This window comes from Aegilops tauschii, chromosome 7 (assembly GCF_002575655.3).
Source record: "Aegilops tauschii subsp. strangulata cultivar AL8/78 chromosome 7, Aet v6.0, whole genome shotgun sequence".
Taxonomy (NCBI): domain Eukaryota; kingdom Viridiplantae; phylum Streptophyta; class Magnoliopsida; order Poales; family Poaceae; genus Aegilops; species Aegilops tauschii.
Window position 1 is genome coordinate 437,231,037 of NC_053041.3, and position 17,610 is coordinate 437,248,646.

Genomic DNA, 17,610 nt, shown 5'->3' on the forward strand with positions numbered 1-17,610 from the left:
TAAACCCGACCAAAGGGAGATTAACTCTCCGCCGGTCACCCATTAGATAGCGGTGGTGGAGGAGCAATGCGGCGATTCTTCCTCTATCTTGAGGACAAACTATGTCCGAATTCCCGAGCTCTCTGAGCCGGATACCCGCCTACGGGAGGACATCGCCCAAACCCTGAACCTAGAATCAGGCAGCGGGCCAGACCTACTGGGCAACATCCCGGAGCCCGAACTTCCAAGATCGGAAACTCCTCCGCCCCCGGGGCTCAGATCGGGTCAAGGTTCGGACTTAAATCCACACACCCACCCAGATATAAACAATCTTTCCCACATTAGGCAAGAGCCCCAGGAGACAGTACATCACTATTGGGCCAGATTCCTCCTTGTAATGAACAAGGTCAAGGACTGTCGCGAGGAAGACGCAATTTCATTCTTTTGCAATAATTGCACGGACAAGGGAATCCTCAACGCCATAAGTCGCCGTGACATAGCACACTTCGCTGACTTAGCGGCCATAGTACGAAAGTACTGTGCGATGGAAAGCGCCTGGAAAACCCAAACAAAATTTTGGGATAATCCGGCTCTGTCAAAACCCCAGTCCGAACTAAAAGGGTGCACTCTCATAAGTCGCCCGACTCAATTACAAAGAAGCAAAAGCCCACTACAGGGCGTGGAACCGTATTGGAGGGATGGCTTAATGGGCCATGCAAAATTCACAGTACAGCGGATACCATACCAACACACAGCCTTAGAGCATGTTGGGTACTCCGGCAGGTGGCCAAGACCGGTGAGGATCTCCTCATTAAAAATACCGCAGAGCACCACACCGTGGATAAGAACAATACAGTATTGACAGTCTTCGAGACCTTCGCCTCAAATAATAGGCATAAGCGAGCACTCCGCAGCCTTGCCGACGTCTGCCACGTGGCAGCAATAAATCCGTGGAGCGACATGGCTATCACCTTCAATGCGAGTGACGAACCTAAATTCCAAACAGCTCGATCACCAGCCGCCTTGGTCCTTATTCCAATTGTGGGCGGCTTTCGGCTTACTAAAGTGCTCATGGACGGCGGCAGCAGATTCAACCTCATTTATGAGGAGACTCTTCAAAAAATGGAAATAGACAGAAACCGCATTGAGCAAAGCAGCACGACCTTCAGAGGAATCATCCCTAGCCGGGAGGCACGATGCGCTGGGAAAATCACACTAGATGTGGTATTCGGCACACCGGAGAATTATAGGTCCGAAGAAATTACATTCCAAGTGGCCCCGTTCAGTAGCGGATACCACGCCCTTCTAGGGTGGGAGGCATTCATGATCTTCCAAGCCATAACCCATTACGGGTACATGAAGCTCAAAATGCCCGGGCCCAATGGAATCATCACTCTAGCTAGTGATCCGGACATAGCACTCCGCGCCGAAAACAAGATAGCTGCACTAGCCCTCGAGGCATTATCCGAAGCCCTCGCGGCCGAGGAATTAACTGCGCTGCGCTCCACAGTGGACAGGGACGATGTGATACTCGACAAAAGATCCAAATCCACCTCTTTTAAACCAGCGGTTGAAATAGTCAAATTCCAAGTCCACCCAACGGACCCTACAAAAACAGCCTCCATCGAGGCACAGTTAAACCCCACTGTAGACGCCGCACTACGGGAGTTCCTGCGCGAGAATTGGGACATATTCGCCTGGCATCCTTCAGACATGCCAGGAATCCCACGCAGGCTGGCCGAGCATAGCCTTAACATTCTAAAGGGATTCAAGCCGGTCAAGCAGACTCTTCGGCATTTCTCTGAACCTAAGCGACAAGCCATGGGAGAGGAGCTAGCCAAGTTATTGGAGGCCGGATTCATTAGAGAAATAAAACATCCGGACTGGCTAGCAAACCTGGTGATGGTACCAAAGAATGATAAATCCTGGCGCCTATGTGTCGATTTGAAGGACCTTAACAAGGCTTGCCCCAAGGATCCCTTCCCCCTCCCCTGCATCAATCAAATTATCGACGCTACTGCAGGACACAACTCATTGTGCTTCCTCGACGCATACTCCGGTTACCACCAAATTAAGATGGCGGAGTCCGATCAAGCCGCAACGACATTTATCACTCCATACGGCCCCTTCTATTTTAACACAATGCCCTTCGGGCTAAAAACACCGGTGCAACGTATCAACGCATGATTCAGACATGTCTGGAAAAATAGATCGGCAAAACAGTGGAGGCATACGTAGATGATGTGGTCATTAAAACCAGACACGTCGAATCCTTAATAGACGACTTGAGGCTCACGTTCGACAATCTCCGAACATACGACATCGAGCTCAATCCGGAAAAAATGCATTTTTGGCGTGCCCGCCGGAAAGCTCCTGGGCTTCATCGTCTCCAGCAGAGGAATTGAAGCAAATCCGGCTAAAATCCGAGCTCTGTCACAGTTGGCTATCCCAACTGACCTCAAGCAAATCCAGAAGTTAACTGGATGCGTGGCGGCCTTAAGCCGCTTTATCTCCCGATTAGGAGAAAAGGCACTACCCCTTTATCGCCTCCTTCGGCGCACCGAACACTTCGAGTGGACGGACGCGGCCACGGCCGGATTGGAAGAAATAAAAGCCATCCTGGCCACCAACCCAATCTTGGCCGCGCCAAATGTCGGCGAACCAATGCTGTTATATATAGCGGCAACTCACCAAGTCGTAAGCGCAGTACTCGTCGTCGAACGAGAGACGGACGGACATAAATTCCCACTTCAACAGCCGGTATATTATGTATCCACTGTCCTCACTCCATGCAAATCACGGTACCCACATTATCAAAAGATAGCATACGCGGTATTTATGGCATCCCGGAAATTATGACACTACTTTCAAGAGTGTTCAATTACGGTGGCCTCGGAAGTACCACTCAACGACATAATAAACAACCGCGATGCCACGGGCCGGATTGCCAAATGGGCTATCGAGCTCCTCCTGTTCGACATAACATATAGACCATGGCGAGCCATTAAGTCACAAGTACTGGCCGACTTTGTCGCCGAGTGGACAGAAGCCGAACTCCCTAAAGAATACGGCGCGTACTCCAATTGGATCATGCACTTCGACGGATCCAAAATGCTGGCTGGTCTGGGGGCTGGCGTCGTCCTGACATCCCCCATGGGAGATACAGTCCAATATGTACTCCAAATACTATACACAGACTCCAACAACGCAGCCAAATACGAGGCCCTGTTACATGGTCTCCGGAAGGCAGTTTCCATGGGCATTCAATGCCTGGAGGTGTGTGGGGACTCGAACCTCGCAATATCTCAAATAAATGGAGACTTCGACGCCAAGGATCCGAAAATGGCGGCTTATCGCAACGCCGTCCTCAAAATGTCAGCTCGGTTCGAGGGGCTTGAATTCCACCATGTGGCTCGGGAAAACAATCAGGCGGCGGATATCCTCGCCCGTATCGGCGCTAAGCGCGACCCTGTCCCACCTAACATCTTCTTGGAAAGGCTGTTTAAGCCATCCGTGGTATGGGAAGGGGACACCGGTAACAATAGTCCTGACCCGGCCACAACACCAGATACCGAACACTCTGACATAATCGGAGGCTCTGCCACCGAAATAACACCTTCGGCCCACGTGATAATGGTCGTCATCGCCCCGTGGACAGAACCATTCCTGGCCTACCTAACCAGGCAGGAACTACCCAATGACCAAAATGAGGCACGCTGCATAGTGCGGCGGTCTAAAGCCTACAAGGTCCATGAGGGAGAGCTTTATAAGAAAAGCACTACCGGAGTCCTTCAAAGGTGCATCTCCGAAGAGGAAGGGTGGAAGCTTTTGGCAAAAATCCATGCTGGACTCAGCGGCCACCACGCCACAGCCCGGGCCCTTGTAAGCAAGGCCTTCCGTACAGGTTTTTATTGGCCGACGGCCCGAGCAGACGCACAGGACCTTGTTCAACGTTGCGTCGGTTGCCAGCTTTTTGCAAACCAAAGCCATATGCCGCCTACCGCTCTCCAAACAATCCCCATTACTTGGCCCTTTGCGGTCTGGGGGCTTGATATGGTCGGACCCCTCAAGGGGGGAATCCATAAGAGAAAATACCTATTGGTCATGGTGGACAAATTCACCAAATGGATAGAAGCCAAACCACTCAAAACGGCTGAATCCGGACCGGTGATAGACTTCATATCTGGGGTTGTACACCGTTATGGCATCCCCCACAGCATCATCACCAACAACGGCTCGAACTTTACAGCCGACAAGGTGAAACTTTGGTGTAGCAACATGGGCATCAAGCTCGATTATGCTTCTGTCTATCACCCGCAAACTAACGGTCAACTCGAGCGAGAAAATGGTCTTATCATGAGCGGTATTAAACCCAGATTAGTGCGGTCCTTAAAGGAATCAAACACGCACTGGGTAGAGGAGCTCGACTCCGTACTATGGGGGCTGCGGACCACGCCGAATCGAAATACCGGATACACACCGTTCTTTATGGTGTACGGCGCAGAGGCGGTACTGCCCTGCGACATAATTCATGACTCACCTCGAGTGCGCATGTATGAAGAAAAAGAGGCCGAGCTCGATCGGCATGACAGTTTGGACGCCCTGGAGGAGGAGCGTGACATGGCAAAAGCCCGTTCCGCATTCTATCATCAACAGGTTCGAAGGTATCAAAGTAGAGAAGTATGGGCCAAAACTTATAATGTTGGTGAACTCATTCTACGCCCACCGGAGAAGAAAAAGAACAAGCTCAAGCCCAAATGGGAAGGTCCCTTCAGTATTGACCAGGTTCTGACCGGTGGAGCGTACCGTCTGTGGGATGCATCGGATAATCAACTCGAGCAAAACCCATGGAACGCAGCCAGACTCCGAAGGTTCTACGCCTAGTGCCGGACTCTATGTTCGTCCCCTTACCTCCATCAATTTTTTACATATCCGTTATCTGTCTTTTCTCTCTTTCTCTCTCCTTTTTTTTCTTTTCTTCAAGGCCTTAAAAGGCTAAATTCTGTCTTGACTACACAATCTTGACGCGCTAACCGCGCTCATTATACCTGGGGGCTTCTTATACAGAAGCTTAATAGAACCATTTTCCGGGCTTCATGCCCCACACATCTGTTATTCTTCCACATGTACCTTTTTTCGCCATTATATGCATCGATATAACTTAAGTTTTGGCCAAGTTGGGTTGCCTGGCTCTTGTGTTTATGCCCTACGCTCCCTTTAATTCGGCTAGGGCACAAGGGGAGCACCTCTGCGATTGTTACTGCCGGGTCGGCCGGATGTGTACCTCAGACTAGGTGAAGCCGAAAGCTAGCGTTCTTAAGGGAATACTCGGTCGGTGAACAAAAGATGACTTTTATTTATTTTAATACATGCCCCCAGATGTTTATAGCCCGTGTCTCTTTTCGCAGTTCGGACATGCACATTAGGGCATGCGTACCTAGGGAAAGTAACCCTTAATGGAACTATTCTCCCTGGAAGGTGTTTCTTACTAACCATGTAATATAACATAGCTAGTTGGGTACTTGTCTGTTCAAGCACTTATGACTCATACGCCTGGTTTCCACGCGTACCATGGTTTTTACATAACTGAGCGGGTATTCGGATACACTCCGGACTATCGGGTCCAGTTGTCGAAGCGAAAAGGTCCGCCATGACAAATGATTTACAATCCGGCTAGGGACAATATATGTCACTTGAAGTACACAGTCACTTAGAATTACTAAATTCTTTTTCTATGCCATCCAATAGGCTGTCTAGCCTACAATCCTGTTGGGAATACTTTGCGGCTAATTCTACTTGGTCATGCACCAAACTGACGGGGATCTCCTTCCCGTCAGGCCCCACAGGTCCGACCTCGGCCATGTGGTTAGGGTCAGCCTTGGTATACCGCGTCCTCACCATGGCCCAGGCTTCCCTCGCACCTTGTCGGCAGGCTGATATCTTCCATAATCGGAAGCGCCGCCGCGCTCCCTTGAGCTTCTCTACAAGCTCCCCCATGCCCCCTGGCAGGGAGACGGATGGCCACAAGGCTTGGGCAATGCCCTGCATCACCTGCCGAACTTGTTCGTGCAGTTGTGAGAGCTCTGGCAGAAGATCACCCGCGGACCCGGGCATCTCCTCCTCGGGACGACCCGTCAGCATACCTGCAGATATAAATCTGTTAGCCGGCTTCTTCGCCGAACTCTTTCAAAAGTTCGTTCAAGCACTTACTAAAAATGCTGCGTCGAAGCCGCTTATTCTCCTTCACGGAGTCCGCAAGCTGGGCTCGAACATCTTTCAGTTCCACGCCCAGCTGGATATTGGCGTCTTGGAGATCGTTTTTCTCCTGCCTAACCCGCGTATGCACGCGCTCACAAGGATTTAGCTGACGATTAGCACGTTGCGCATCCCTCGGCACGGCCTCCGGATTCACTCCGGAGTCATCTGCAGCATCTATTGATTAGATTTGCATGCATGCCGCATACTATCTGGTACCTGTCATTCTTTGCAATGGAAACAAGTGTTACCAGAGGGGGCCTTCTCGGACTCCTTCCGCGCGGCAACTGCGGCCGGTAGCTGGGCTTTGCACTCTTCCAGCTCTTGAGACAATTGGGTATTCTTCTCTGTAAGAAGCTGCACAAATAATGATCCTTAAATCAGTTGTGTCAACTATTTCAAGTCTCAGGGGCTACTGATATATATATAATCGTCAGATTTTCTTACCCGTATATCCTTTACATACTGATCCGTGGCTCTGGCAAGACCATTTTGAGTGGCACGGATGTACGCGTCTCCTGAGTTGAAGGCATCAAACGCCTCTTGGGAGAAACAAGCGTCACGGAGTATGGCCCGGCGACGCCTGTGATTCATGGCGCTCTCCACTTTGGAATTTGTAGCGGATAGTCTATACGCAACCTCTGTAGGAGGAGCATCCGGCGTTCGCCCCGTGTTAGCTTCCGCCTCTATATCCGGCGCTGGAGACCGACTGATGGAGGCGTGATCGGCGACCTCTCCAGATATAGTCCGGCGAGCGTTTTTCCTACTAGGAAACGTGGACGTTATTATATTTTAAAAGATGGCAACCACGGAGCGAGGTTCTGTATCATACCTCTGCGACGGCGTCTCAGTCCTGACCGCCTTCCTTTTTAGCCTACCCGGCTTCGGTGCCCCTTGTTGGCAAGTCACTGCGGGTTCGGCATGGCGTCCCGAGGGCCTTCCCTGTAAGACACCATAGGTGTACCCTAGGTGAAGTGCAAAAAAGGGGATCCTTCTCGGGAGTTGGGACTCCGGTTTTACTTACATGCGATGTAGGGCGTAGCCAAGGATAGTCGGCTATAATGGCCACCATGGCATCATCGCAGCTCAATTGATAGAATGTCCTGTCGATCAGCTCCACAAATATGTCCGGGTCCTCTTCAAGTCCGGGATCGAGGGCCCGGTCAGGGTCCTCCGGTTGTGGAGGCGGGTTGTTGACCTCCCTTACAGCTTTTCGCAGTTCCTGCCATGAAACGGCAAGGTAAGTACTTATGACGAAGAATGCGGGAAGGCTGGGAGTAAAAAGTGACAGCTCACCCAGCTTGGAGGGTTGTACATGGAGAATCCATCTCGTGGCTTAATAGGGATGAACTCCTCTTCCTCTCCCTTGTACAAATCGGACAGGATTTTTGCTAGAGCAGCAACTGAGTCCGGTCCCTTACGCCCACAACGGGTGGCATCATCTTCCCCGTTAAAGTGCCACATGGGGTGCCCTCAATATTGAAGTGGCTGTACCCCCCGCATTATACATATTGACATAACCTCGATTATTGTTAGTCCTGATTGAGCCAGCATTTTTATCTGGCCCATCAGGTAAAGGACTTCTCCGTTATCTTCCTCCTGAGGGCTCCGAGGGCGCCAGCTGCGGCATTTCTTCAGGGGAGCGTTGTCGAACTCAGGGAGGCCCATCCGAATAGGGTCCGGAAGGGGGACGTCCTCCATATAAAACCACTCCGAAGGCCAGTCCTCGGATGTCTTCTTCGGAGTACCGGACAGGTATCCGGTCCCGGCGATGCGCCATATTTCGGATCTGCCCACTTGGTACAGTGACCCCTCCTGTGTACGGGGCATGAGGCAGAATAGCCTCTTCCATAGCTCGAAATGAGCTTCGCAGCCCAGAAACAGCTCGCAAAGGGCGACATAGCCAGCAATGTGTAATATGGAGGCGGGAGTGAAATTATGCAGCTGGAGGCCATAGAACTCCTGGAGCCCGCGGAGGAACGGATGAATTGGAAATCCAAGCCCTCTTAATAAGTAAGGGACGAGGCATACCCGCTCCCCCATGGATGGGCTGGGAAAGATATCCGCTTGCTCCCCGCCGTTATAGGTGGCGAGCCCGGCTCGAACGGGGACCATATACGCTGGAGGGAGAAATCCCTGGGTCTGTAACTCTACTAATTGGCTGTGGGGGATGGAACACTTCTTCCAATTGTCGGGCTTAGGGATACGGGAGCGAGAGGAGGAGCTGCGACGACCAGCCATGTTGGAATGGATTTTTTCCGGGCGCGCTCTGATGGATACTCGCTGTGGGAGAATGGTGTGATCTGGATCTAAGAATCCCCGTCTCTTTAATAGACGATTTACCCACATGGCTAGGGTGGCAATTGTAAAAATGCCCCGACTTCTCGCATTCGCTCGACGCGTGGAGAATATCCATTATTAGGCGCGGAAGCCAAGGAGTGCAACATTTATGGGAAGCCGGACACTACTCAAACAAGTATTCAGAATTTGGAGAAGAACCCGCCTTCCAATGCCGAAGACAATATGCGCGCCGGACTCATCGCCACTGAAGCCTAGTTCGGGGGCTACTGAGGGAGTCCTGGATTAGGGGGTCCTCGGACAGCCGGACTATATCCTTTGGCCGGACTGTTGGACTATGAAGATACAAGATTGAAGACTTCGTCCCGTGTCCGGATGGGACTCTCCTTGGCGTGGAAGGCAAGCTTGGCAATACGGATATGTAGATCTCATCCCTTGTAACCGACTTTGTGTAACCCTAGCTCCCTCCGGTGTCTATATAAACCGGAGGGTTTAGTCCGTAGGAAAACAACAATCATACCATAGGCTAGCTTCTACGGTTTAGCCTCTACGATCTCGTGGTAGATCAACTCTTGTAATACTCATATCATCAAGATCAATCAAGCAGGAAGTAGGGTATTACCTCCATCAAGAGGGCCCAAACCTAGGTAAACATTGTTTCCCCGACCTCCTGTTACCATCCGCCTTAGACGCACAGTTAAGGACCCCCTACCCGAGATCCGCCGGTTTTGACACCGACAGGCTCCACCCATGAAGGGTCCACGAAGAAGCAACCTTGTCTATCCCACCATGGCCGTCGCCCACGAAGGACTTGCCTCACTAGGGTAGATCTTCACAAAGTAGGCGATCTCCTTGCCCTTACAAACACCTTGGTTCAACTCCACAATCTTGACGGAGGCTCCCAAGTAACACCTAGCCAATCTAGGAGACACCACTCTCCAAGAAGTAACAAATGGTGTGTTGATGATGAACTCCTTGCTCTTGTGCTTCAAATGATAGTCTCCCCAACACTCAACTCTCTCTCATAGGATTGGATTTGGTGGAAAGAAGATTTGAGTGGAAAGCAATTTGGGGAAGGCTAGAGATCAAGATTTATGTGGTTGGAATGGAATATCTTGACCTCAACACAAGTGTAGGTGGTTCTCTCTCAGAAAATATGTATTGGAAGTGTAGGCATGTTCTGATGGCTCTCTCCACGAATGAAGAGTGAGTGGAGGGGTATATATAGCCTCCACACAAAATCTAACCATTACACACAAATCACCAAACTAGGTGGGACCGATTCAGAGAACTCGATTAGACCGATTTGGTTCATAATGTGACCGTTAGGTGTTTCGGTGGGACCGACATGTCAACTCGGTGGGACCAATATCATTAGGGATAGGGCATAACATAATCTCGGTGCGATCGATTTTGGTAATAGTCAAACAGAGAGTTGGTGAGGCAAACTCGGTGGGAACGATTCGCTCATCTCGCTGAGACGGAAATGTTACGAAAGGGAAACAGAGTGTTCGCATTACAATCTCGGTGGGACCGATCGCTCATCTTGGTTGGACCGAAACGTTACGAAGGGAAACAGAGAGATTACAATCCCATCTCAGTGAGACCGAGATCCCTATCGGTGAGACTGAAAAGACTAGGTTTTTTTGGCAATGGCTATGTCAACTGAACTCGGTGGCTCCGGATAGAAAGAATCGGTGGGGCCGAGTTGGATATTAGGTTTGGGACATATGTGGATATGAGAAAGTAGTGGAGGGTTTTGGAGCATATCACTAAGCATCTTGAGCAAGAACCTCATTAAGCAACACCTCATCCCTTCTTAATAGTATTGGCTTTTCCTATAGACTCAATGTGATCTTGGATCACTAAAATAGAAAATGTAGAGTCTTGTGCTTTGAGTTTGAGCCAATCTTTTGTCCTTGGCAATTTGAAGGGTCCACTTCCTAATCCATGCCATGCCAATCATTGAGCTTTCCTAAAATATTCATCTTGAAATAGCATTAGCTCAATGAGCTATATGTTGTTAGGAATTACCAAAACCACCCAGGGATAGTTGCACTTTCAATCTCCCCCCTTTTTGGTAATTGATGACAACATATAGATCAAAGCTTCGACAAATGATAAGATAGTATTGAAAAACATCGTCGCTTTGAGAGGTATGTGATAAGCAAGAGCTCCCCCTAAATCTGTGCATTATTTAAAATTTGCTTTTGAATGCAAATGCACAATCGATTAGGATCATGGGTTACTCTTCCATGTCACATACATCTTGGTGGAGCGCTCAAAATGATAAAAATTAAAACACATGCACTCATCACCAAGCAAAATGAATGATCATAAGAGGATATAAAGATAATATCATCCAACTAGCATTAAGGGTAGCATATGATCAAACACATGATCAAACAAGTATCTCACAAGGACATAAAGTAGTATCACAAGCACACAATAAAGTTTCAACCAAAATATCAAGAGAGAATAAAAAGGCAACACACTCTCTCGAAGCTATGATCTATACATTTTTCTCCTCCTTTGGCAACAAGTTACCAAAAAGTTCAAAAATGCATAGTGCTAAACGACTCTCAGGCTTGATCTTCGGGAGGTGGTGTTGAGAGAACTCCAAGGACGAAGTCTTTAGATGAAGTAGCTGGAGTTGGTGGAGTAGCTGTTGGAGGTGGAACTGGAGCTGTAGCTGCTGGTGCTGATGCTGTAGCTCTGGTGTCTGTCACTGGCACAATAGCAGATCTCTGTCCACTGGGCACTCTGGCAAAAGCATCTGTGGTAGACTTGCCCTTCTTCTCCTCTGCTTCCTCCTGAAGTTGCTCAACTGCAGTTTGGATTTCTATTACCTTGACATCAAGGTCATAGAATTTCTGCTCAATGATCCTCTCTAGACTCTCCTGATTCTTGGTCAGGGTGATTAAGCCCTTCTCAATCCTCAGGGTGGATTGGATCAGGTATCCAAGCTGGTCTTGCTTGCTTTTCAAGAATACCTGAGATGCCTCTTCCACAGTTGGCATCTTTGCAGCCTTCTCAGCCTTAGCCTTCTCTCTCTTTTCATGTGCTTGAGCTGAAGATGGTTCATTCTCATTCATCACTACTATGTTATCTTCAAATTCAGGATAGATGGGCAGGTGCTCCTTGTCCAAAAGGTACGTGTCTGTGCCCATCTTTGAGTTGATGAGCTCCTGAATGTGTGGGGCATACCCACAACTTCTCTTCTGGTCAGCAGCAGTCCTCTTGATTGTCTCAACAATCAGGCTCATAACTTTGAACTTCTGTGGGACATCAAATATGTGCAGCAAGTTGATGGCATGTCCTCTGATCATCTTGTGATCACCTGACTTGGGTAGCAGTGTGTGCCTTAAGATCCAGTTTATGGTTGACAGACCAGACAACAAGTAGTGTACATATCCGAACTTATGTGTATCAGCATCTGGGATCTCTTTGTACATGTTGGTGATAGTGTTGTGGTATTTCTTCTTCTCTGCATAAATGTCCAAGTCATCCTCATGTTCCTCAGGAGCATTTATAAGCTTGGCCCATTCGTCAACTGTAGACTGGTACCTAGTACCCTCAGACATCCATACTATCCTTCCATCTGGATAGAAGTGTGCAGTGGAGTAGAATTGCATGATGAGCTCATCATTCCACTTGGTAAACTTCGGGGCAACAAAAGTGTCCACTCCACATGCCTTGAAGCTATCAAGCACACCAGGGAAGTGATCCTCATTTTCCTTGATGAATTCCCAGTCAACCCATCTCATATCACACACAATGGGCTTCTTGTCAAGCAGAATAGTCTCATAGAAGTCCTGCTGTTCCTTAGTGTGAAATCTGTAGTCCACATCAGTCCTTCTCCTGATAGCATATGGATCAGACTGTCTTCATAGTCTTAATCCTGCATCCTTCCTGATTTTCATGTTTTCTACAACTGGGTGTGCATCAGTGTGGTCAGGGATCTTGGGCTTCAGCTTTCTCAAAACAATAGAATCATCATCTTCTTCTTCAGCAGCTTGAAGCACTGGGGCCTTGTTCTTCTCTTCAGCAGGTATGTTCCTAGTGCTTCTCTTGGGTTTTGGTTTTGGAGCTGGAGCAGCAGCCTTGGGAGCAGCTTTGGGCTTTGATGGAGCAGCCCCTGATTTAATTGCATCTCCCATAAGCTTTTGTGCTTTGGGTGCTGGTGCAGCATCCTCTTCCTCTTCATCTGAAGGTTCTTGCATCATGGAGGGCTTTCCAATGACTCTGGCCATTGTTTTCTTAACCCACTCCTTCCTCTTCTTCCCTTTCTCAGCTTCTTCAGCAGCTGGTTTTGAAGCTTCAGCAGGTGATGTTCTGACTTTTGACATGGGCTGTCTTTTTGCTGGCATCTTTGTTTCCAGACCAGGCTTTGTGGCAGTAGCTGTGCCATACTCTTTCTTCAGCACCTTTTTCTTTGAAGTGGCTTCATGTTCAACAGCCACATAATCTTCATCCTCAGAGTCAGAAGTTTTCTTCTTTCTAGTCCTGGTGACAGCCTTTGGCAGATTGCTTGGTGAAGGAAATATGCCCTAGAGGCAATAATAAAGTATTATAAATTTCCTTATATCATGATAAATGTTTATTATTCATGCTAGAATTGTATTAACCGGAAACATAATACATGTGTGAATACATAGACAAACAGAGTGTCACTAGTATGCCTCTACTAGACTAGCTCGTTAATCAAAGATGGTTATGTTTCCTAGCCATAGACATGAGTTGTCATTTGATTAACGGGATCACCTCATTAGGAGAATGACGTGATTGACATGACCCATTACGTTAGCTTAGCACCCGATCATTTAGTATGTTGCTATTGCTTTCTTCATGACTTATACATGTTCCTATGACTATGAGATTATGCAACTCCCATTTACCGGAGGAACACTTTGTGTGCTACCAAACGTCACAACGTAACTGGGTGATTATAAAGGTGCTCTACAGGTGTCTCCAAAGGTACTTGTTGGGTTGGCGTATTTCGAGATTAGGATTTGTCACTCCGATTGTTGGAGAGGTATCTCTGGGCCCACTCGGTAATGCACATCACAATAAGCCTTGCAAGCATTGTGACTAATGAGTTAGTTGCGGGATGATGTATTACGGAACGAGTAAAGAGACTTGCCGGTAACGAGATTGAACTAGGTATCGAGATACCGACGATAGAATCTCGGGCAAGTAACATACCGATGACAAAGGGAACAACGTATGTTGTTATGCGGTCTGACCGATAAAGATCTTGGTAGAATATGTGGGAGCCAATATGGGCATCCAGGTCCCGCTATTGGTTATTGACCGAAGAGGTGTCTCGGTCATGTCTACATAGTTCTCGAACCCGAAGGGTCCGCACGCTTAACGTTACGATGACAGTTTTATTGAGTTTTGATGTACCGAAGGAGTTCGGAGTCCCGGATGAGATCGGAGACATGACGAGGAGTCTCGAAATGGTCGAGACGTAAAGATTGATATATTGGACGACTATATTCGGACTTCGGAAAGGTTCCGAGTGATTCGGGTATTTTTCGGAGTACCGAAGAGTTACGGGAATACGTATTGGGCCTTATTGGGCCATATGGGAAAGAAGGAAAAGGGCCTCAAGGGTGGCCGCACCCCTCCCCTTGGTCTGGTCCGAATTGGACTAGGGAAGGGGGCTCCCCCTTCCTTCCTTCTCTTTTCCCTTCCTCTTTTCCTATTCCATATGGGAGGTGGAATCCTACTAGGACTAGGGAGTCCTAGTAGGACTCCACACTTGGTGTGCCCCCTCCTAGGGCCGACCTCCTCCTCCCTTGCTCCTTTATATACGGGGGCAGGGGGCACCCCATGGACACACTTGATATACGATATTTTAGCCGTGTGCGGTGCCCCCCTCCACCAGATTACACCTCGATAATACCGTCGCGGAGCTTAGGCGAAGCCCTGCGTCGGTGGAACATCATCATCGTTACCACGCCGTCGTGCTGACGAAACTCTCCCTCAACACTCGGCTGGATCGGAGTTCGAGGGACGTCATCGAGTTGAACGTGTGTAGAACTTCGGAGGTGCCGTACGTTCGGTACTTGATCGGTCGGATCGTGAAGACGTACGACTACATCAATCGCGTTGTGATAACGCTTCCGCTGTCGGTCTACGAGGGTACGTGGACAACACTCTCCCCTCTCGTTACTATGCATCACCATGATCTTGCGTGTGCGTAGGAAATTTTTTGAAATTACTACGTTCCCCAACACTTGGAGTGCTCCTGCTGCCTTCATCATAGCTGCTAGAGGGATCCGAACCCTCACTCATCTGCACCTGTTGCTCAGACCTGTTCTGACTATCACTCTGGTCAGACATCTCTGCAAATACTCTGACAGCAGACCCTGTGAATAGGTTATAGATGAGGTAGAGTAGATGAGCATCACAAAGTACAGGAGTTTTGCAAAATGGATGACTTAAAAACTTAGTTTTAGTTCTTCACATAAAGCATTTCGGATCTACCAATTTGTAAACTCGGTGATACCGAAGCAGCTTTCGGAACCTAAACTACTCCATTGTACAGAGACCGAAAGGTCGAGCGTGAATCATATAGTAGATATGATCAACATAGTGATGTTCACCATTGAAACTACTCCATCTCACGTGTTAATCGGAAATGGTTTAGTTGCTTTGGATCACGTAATCACTTAGATGATGAGAGGGATATCTATGTAAGTGGGAGTTCTTAAGTAATATGATTAATTGAACTTAAATTTATCATGAACTTAGTCCTGATAGTATTTTGCAAATTATGTTGTAGATCAATAGCTCGCGTTGTTGCTTCCCTGTTTTATTTTTGATATGTTCCTAGAGAAAATTATGTTGAAAGATGTTAGTAGCAAAGATGCGGATTGGATCCGTGATCTGAGGATTATCCTCATTGCTGCACAGAAAAAAATTATGTCCTTGATGCACCGCTAGGTGACAGACCTATAGCAGGAGCAGATGCAGACGTTATGAACGTTTGGCTAGCTCAATATGATAACTACTTGATAGTTTAGTGCGCCATGCTTAATGGCTTAGAATCGGGACTTCAAAGACGTTTTGAACGTCATGGACCATATGAGATGTTCCAGGAGTTGAAGTTAATATTTCAAGCAAATACCCGAGTTGAGAGATATGAAGTCTCCAGCAAGTTCTATAGCTACAAGATGGAGGAGAATCGCTCAACTAGTGAGCATGTGCTCAGATTGTCTGGGTACTACAATCGCTTGAACCAAGTGGGAGTTAATCTTCCAGATAAAATAGTGATTGACAGAATTCTCTAGTCACCATCACCAAGTTAGTAGAACTTCGTGATGAACTATAGTATGCAAGGGATGACGAAAGTAATTCCCGAGCTCTTCGTGATGCTGAAATCGACGAAGGTAGAAATCAAGAAAAACATCAAGTATTGATGGTTGACGAGACCACTAGTTTCAAGAAAAGGGCAAAGGGAAGAAGGGGAACTTCAAGAAGACCGGCAAGCAAGTTGCTGCTCAAGTGAAGAAGCCTAAGTCTGGTCCTAAGCCTGAGACTAAGTGCTTCTACTGCAAAGGGACTGGTCACTGGAAGCGGAACTACCCCAACTATTTGGTGGATAAGATTGATGTGTACTTTACTAGTGTTTATAGCAACCCCTCGGTAATTGATACTGGTTCAGTTGCTAAGAGTAGTAACTCGAAACGGGAGTTACAGAATAAACAAAGACTAGTAAAAGTGAACAAAGGTATATTTGATATACAGATTATTGATGTGTACTTTACTAGTGTTTATAGCAACCCCTCGGTAATTGATACTGGTTCAGTTGCTAAAGAGTAGTAACTCGAAAACGGGAGTTGCAGAATAAACAGAGACTAGTAAAAGGCGAGGTGACGATGTGTGTTGGAAGTAGTTCCAAGATTGATATGATCATCATCGCACACTCCCTGTACTTTCGGGATTAGTGTTGAAACTAAATAAGTGTTATTTGGTGTTTGCGTTGAGCATGAATATGATTTGATCATGTTTATTGCAATACGGTTATTCATTTAAGTTAGAGAACAATTGTTGTTCTGTTTACATGAATAAAACCTTCTATGGTCATACACACCAACGAAAATGGTTTGTTGGATCTCGATCGTAGTGATACACATATTCATAATATTGAAGCCAAAAGATGCAAAGTTAATAATGATAGTGCAACTTATTTGTGGCACTGCCGTTTAGGTCATATTGGTGTAAAGCGCATGAAGAAACTCCATACTGATGGGATTTTGGAATCACTTGATTATGAATCACTTGATGCTTGCGAACCGTGCCTCATGGGCAAGATGACTAAAACGCCGTTCTCCGGAACTATGGAGAGAGCAACAGATTTGTTGGAAATCATACATACAGATGTATGTGGTCCGATGAATATTGAGGCTCGTGGCGGATATTGTTATTTTCTCACCTTCACAGATGATTTGAGCAGATATGGGTATATCTACTTAATGAAACCTAAATCTGAAACATTTGAAAAGTTCAAAGAATTTCAGAGTGAAGTTGAAAATCATCGTAACAAGAAAATAAAATTCCTACGGTCTGATCATAGAGAAGAGTATTTGAGTTACGAGTTTGGCCTTCAATTAAAACAATGTGAAATAGTTTCACTACTCACGCCACCTGAAACACCACAGTGTAATGGTGTGTCCGAACGTCATAACCGTACTTTATTGGATATAGTGCAATCTATGATGTCTCTTACCAATTTACCACTATCGTTTTGGGGTTATGCATTAGAGACAGCTACATTCACGTTAAATAGGGCACCATCAAAATCCGCTGAGACGATGCCTTATGAACTGTGGTTTAGCAAGAAACCAAAGTTGTCGTTTCTTAAAAGTTTGGGGTTGCGATGCTTATGTGAAAAGGTTTCATCCTGATAAGCTCAAACCCAAATCGGAGAAATGTGTCTTCATCGGATACCCAAAGGAGACAGTTGGGTACACCTTCTATCACAGATCCGAAGGCAAGACATTCGTTGCTAAGAATGGATCCTTTCTAGAGAAGGAGTTTCTCTCGAAAGAAGTGAGTGGGAGGAAA